Below are 6,292 nucleotides of genomic sequence, written 5' to 3'. Positions count from 1 at the left end.
ATTCCTTTAAGTACTGGTTCTTATAGAGGTAATTATCACATCATAAGTGAGAATTTCAACTGTCCGACTGTCCCGGTCGATGGGAACAACCTGGTGACACACGGACGGACAGACGGACAGCGAAGCCATAGTAATAAGGTCCCGTTGTTGCCTTTGGCTACGGAACCCTAAAAAAATAAAAACAGAAGTACAATAATACAGCTTCACAGTTACGATAAGCTTTAATAGCAGTTTCCCCACAGTTTAGAAAACACGCAACGCCACGAGAAATCGTACAAATTAATAATTTAAAACTTCACAGTTGTGTTATTGTTGTTATTTTTATTTTGAAGTTTCTGAACAATTGTACATTTAAGAAGAACTTGGTACCAAAGTGTAGATCGTTGGTTTTCTGAAAATAAAATGTCTCCGTACTCACTCTCTTTTCAATTTTGTAATGAATAAAGAGAAAATTACGTAATAGATTATGAGGATATGTCGAGATTCATAGAAATGATAATCATTTCTGAAACTATTAGAATTTACAATTAATAAAATTATGAAGATCTCAAACGAATATACCTACATCCGATTAGACTGGAAGCCGACCCCAACATAGTTGGGAAAAAAGGCTCGGAGGAGGATGATCTCAAACGAATGTACCAATATTATAGGTATATTTTTCCAAATTACCAATACAAATAACAAAAAGTATTTAGGCTTCATTAACAAACAAAACGAGTAGGTTATAGACGTAAAGAAAAACAACTATAACATACCGCAACGACAAAAAAAAAACAACTGCAACATACAGCAACAATCGTCTCTTTACACAAAATCCTGAAAAAACCTGACCTCATTCTAACACAACTTTCTAGTAATACAGAAACTTCATCGAAAGCTGTTAATTATAGTTGCATACAAAGTCCATATGTCAAATTACATATTACAAAATTCTCTTCCGGACGGCCAGTTAATTATATGTTGCAAAATGAGCTTCAGTTACAAGCTGAAGCGAACAGGAATTACATTTTTTCAACCAATCAGTGTGCTGTTTACAAATTAATTTTGGGGCATTGACTTAACTCAAATATGAAATAATGTTGTCCTAATAACTCCCTGGGGATCAACTATACAAGCTGTTGATTTGCATCCGTGCCATATTCAAGGAGGTAATTATGCTTATGATTCTCGACCCAAATCAATAAAAAAATTCGTAAGTAATTTTTTTTCTTTAATTTTTTTTCGGAATTCCGTAAATGTCATCTAGCCTTATTTAAACTTGGCGCGTGTGTTAATGGCCTTAAAACCGTGCTGCGCCCTCACACAAACGCAAACACAAAGCATACGCAACGTTCACTCATAAATTTCATTATAAAATTGGATTACTTCTGAAATACCACGACATTACAATGACAAATAAAGCAGTGCATATTAGTTATTTCCCATCTACTGTAATTCCAATCGATTATATACGTATTGTATGTCCTCTTCCTGAACTATGGCACAAATGCAAATCAACAGCTTGTATACATAAACACACAAGTATAGTGATGAAGTTAACTTTGATATACACCTATCCATACTAATATAACGTGTATATAAAATTACACCAATGGGTAAATAGACAGTCTATAAGCTAAGAAAGAATAAAGGTAGGTTGTATTTAAATACGTTGTCGAGTTATAATCATCGTTTTCTTTCTGGGACATCACGTAGACAGCAATAGAACAGTTGTTACGACTTGATAATTTATAATGTTTTTTTATGTATTAGCGGTATTACATACTGCGCTTATGCCTTAGCGCCGTGTCACGTCACAGTCCTGTCGAACAAACTATCGGCCACGCTAAGTGACTTGCATACAATACGACTCAGCTCTGATTGTCTTGAATATTTTATTCAGCACAAAGTACCTTACTGCAATCGATAACTTCTATAATTGACACATTTAGATATCGTTATATTGTTTGTAGTATTTTTTCATTCGTACATGCATTCGATGCAAAATTAATGCTTCGACATGAATGACGATGCAGACTCTACGTTCTACTTGAAAACATATTTTGTTTTAAGAAAACTGACGTATTGTAGTTTACTTGAACCTAAGTATACCCTTTGCTTCGTAGTAGGTAATGACCAAAACGTGACATAATTTAAGGACTGACCTGCCTTAACAGTTATTTATTAATCCACTTGTAATTTTACTTCGGTACCTATTTCTATTTGTACCTATTGAATTTCGTGGACTATTCGCACTGAATAGTTTAAAAGAAAACTGCTGTAACTTTTAAGTGTAGACTCATTAATCACGTGTTACTAGATATTGACCGGTGGTTGAATTATTTAACTGTGAAGTTCAAAGGCAGAGTAAAAATAGTAGAAGTAGGTAAAACTGAAAAAAAAGCTCATTTTTGTTTTCACGAAATATTGAAATGTCTAAGAGATACGCTGGGAATTCCATTTTTCATCTTAAAGTCACATAAGAATCGGTTGATTCGTTTAATAACTAAGGTGCCACGATGGACATAGACACAAACGGTGACCCCTGTTTCAAGTCCCCACCGTGCTACAAAAAGTTACGAATGTTATCTGTGAATTTATTTTAATTCAATTGAAGCCAAAAAAAATACTTCAAAGATTTTCATAGAAAATTCCGGTACTAAGTAACTATGTTTAATGCTAACTGACACGCCTGCATTATCAAGTCTTTTCGCATTAAACGATTGCTCAAAAGCAGGCAAAAATCTCAACTGGCAAACCAGATATCCTTTAAAAGCATTTATTCAATTCGGCGAGCCTTTAAATGGAATACGGGTTTAACCTTTGATAAATACAAAAATATTCGGGATACGTGAAATTGGCTCGGCTGAAAGTGACAGCGCTGTTGGATCGAAACGAATCAGATGCGTGGTGTTACAAATTAAATTTCACGAATAATGCGTAGGTGAGGTGAAGTGCTATATTGTAAGGGAATTCTTGTTTTAGGATTCCGTAGGGGTAAGTAAAGAGACTTGGTTACTAGCCGCCTAGCTGTCTGTTGTGCGTGAGACAAGGTCGCCGGTAGTTGCTAGCAGAATGATGTAAGTATGTCGTCTCGGAAACGTCAACTAACATCTTGAAAATACAAGCTATTTTCTTTACTACAAGACAACTTGAGGTAAGGCGATTGTTGGTGCTTACATGTAACAAGAAAATAGCAAGTTCCTTGATGGTCAATAGACTGCAGAATGTACCTCCTGGTAATAGTAAACAGGAGGCTTTCTGAGGCCATTGCATATACTGGCCTTGTAAACTGGAACTGTGGAACTCAGGATCAAAGTAAATCCAAAGGATATGTGCACTCCGATATCAGAAGGGAAGCACGTAAACAAAGTGGCGATGCGGAACTGCTAAGAATAAATTCTGTCACTGTTTCTGAATCCGATTAGCTCAGTGATTGGTGCTGAAATGTAGAAACTCCAAGTTTCAGTTACACAATATAACTTTATTGCCTTGTTAAGGGAATGAACGGTTCTAGAAAAATTCAGAGTAAAGACCTTTGCAACCGAGGAAAACCTTGGAAGAATCTTTGGGCGCCAGGCACCAAAAGTTTTTACACCCTTTATATTCTAAGTAGATTGACTAAACATGGTCAATCGCATTTTTGGTAGCCTTCTTAGCTTACAATACACCTTCAAGTTGTCATTTCTTTGCTTGGAGGTTCTCCAAATTCAAATCACCGGTTCACCATGATGCACAGAACACTGGCTGTTAATAGTTCAAGTATCTCATACACCCAACAGTTCACAACACAGGAAACTGTAAAAAAACAAAAGAAAATCTTTGACCAAGTTTTCCCTCCTAAACAAATGTCAACAATGAACTCATTCACAAACAATCGGCACATTGACCCGCCAATTCCAAATTCGAATTAAAGTTCACGCAATCACCTTCAGTTTGACGTTTGACGTAGTGACGTCATTGAATAGAATCGCCTTTGAACAACACTTTCTCGTATAATCCGTATGAAGCCAATTATGAGAGCGTGCGGAGCCATGCGACCTCACGCCGTTGGTACACGCGATGTCTTGTGAAACGAATGGGGGTATGCATATCTAGTGTTATATTGGAAGGAAAAGGATTGAATGGATGTGGTATGTTTTTATTTATTTTGTTCGGTAGGTCCCGGTAATTGTTATCGGAGATAAGATGAAAGCTGCCTGATTATATTTGGTATTGTTCTTGTCTTTGGTCAAGATAGTTGACGACTGTCTTATGCCGCCTAATTGACAGTTCTATCAGTTCGTATAAAGTCCTTTGCTTATACTGAAAACAAAATACCTAGCGACCTAGGGTTTGGTAAGAAAACTTCACAGAATTGCTTACGCAAGTGATATTATTGTAGTTCGGTTTCCATTCACATTTTGTTCACATCTTCAATACAAACAAGGCACTCAAGTTAAGTACACATTTTTATAACAACACCTAACTGTATTATTTCTGTATTTTTCTTCCTACCTCCGTAACGCTGGTAACCTAACAGTTAAAGTCATACGTAACAACTTATAGAAACAGGCTTATGCCTCGTAACTCTTATTTATGGGCTTCCGCGGGTGTGTCCCCTCCCTGGTCAGTACGTACCTAGCCTACCCACTACTTGAGCTACACATGTCGCTACTTTACACCCACTTATAGTTGCGTAAACCATAAGTAGCGTGGGCTATTTTCATGTTTGTTCTATTTGTGGGATTAATTTATGTAACGTTTGTGTCATAGTTCTAAGTCTGTTATAGACTTCTTTGAGTTCGATGGTCAAGGACGAGTTGGTGTTGTTTTCAATTTTTTTCTTTTGTTGAAGTTTTTCGCTGAACAAACAGAGATAGATTTTTTGTTCTAGGCTATTCTAGAAAAAATCTTTTTTAAACAGACCCTTAAACAAATCTAGTTTTGCTATATATTTTTCTTTGATAAAAATTGGTTACCTACCTATTACAAAAACTAATTTACAGTTTCCTTTTCAAACGCGTTGGTGTTTTCACAACAAAAAAATCCACTAAAACTTTGGCAGTTGCTTAATTGCTTTCGAATTAGTTTATAAACTCTCCATTTTCTGAGACGAAATTTTATATGAAAAATAAATATAGGTACTCCCAAGATTTTCAGTGGCTATAAATAGATTGTAGGTTTACCTAAGTTTTATACTTATTACCTTTCACAGGTTGGTGCTCAAGTCTTTTTTCATTACCTACAAGCTTTTTAATAATAATAATTCGTTTATTTAAAGACAACAGAAAGGTCCACTTGGTTAGTAATAAAATGAATACTTAAAAACTATGTTAGTAGGGAACACACAAAGATAAAAAACAATGTTTAGCTTCGCCTAACTAACACCTGCATAAAATGCTTGATGATAGGCGAATCAAATTTATCCACTAACATCCTCAGAATGCCATTGGAGCTAGACCGCGATCTCTCCAACAAAGATGCCGTTTTCCTTCTCACCATCGCGAAGAAATCGTGAACTTTTGTTCATTTGTTGTGAATTTTTGTTCTGTCCGAATATTTTAGGTATACATTATTATCTATGTGAGAAAACATAAGGTTAGTTCAAAGTAGGAAGATATCTATATAACTAATCTAATAAGATTAGTTATATAGAACTAACCTTATGTATTCATTGCTAGGTAGCGATTTTACACAGACAAATTATGGTGTTGTTTTTTCCCTCTACCCACAATCTTAGACAAACCCGCACATATTAGCTCTCCTGTACCAAAACTGGGCCATCCAATGGTTCAAGGTTATCCTCAAACTAAGCACGGTATACTCAAACTAACCTACTTATGGGACGAATCTTTGGCAGCTCATAAAGGACCCACGCGCAGGCTCGGCGGGGGTACCGAGCAGATGTAGAGGAAACGTGCGCCCTCCCCGCCTCCTCCCTGCGTCGTTACCTCAATGCCGCACCCCTGTGTGGGCGGCTGGTGGCAGGGAAGGAGCAGAAAATCTGTTCTGAACAAATGGGTAAATGTGGTGAGTATTTTTTCTTTATTTGGTTTTGTGGTGTGCTGAAACAGGGGGCAAGCGTAAGTAGATAAATACGAAATAAGACATAGGTAGGTACTAATTTTGGCGCACGAAAAAAAATTGATCCTAATCTGTATAGGTAATAGGGACAAAATGCTCAGCTTTTTGGTTACAAAAATTATAGATTTTAACAGATTATTAAGGCAAAGGACTATTTCGTAGGAGAAGGAACGTGTTTCAATATATCTAGCTATAGATTATGCTTTAACTGCATTTACACCACAGTGAGAGACTGAGCCTTCTG

The sequence above is a fragment of the Helicoverpa zea genome, chromosome 1 (genome assembly GCF_022581195.2).
Source record: "Helicoverpa zea isolate HzStark_Cry1AcR chromosome 1, ilHelZeax1.1, whole genome shotgun sequence".
NCBI lineage: Eukaryota > Metazoa > Arthropoda > Insecta > Lepidoptera > Noctuidae > Helicoverpa > Helicoverpa zea.
This window is presented reverse-complemented; position numbering follows the sequence as displayed.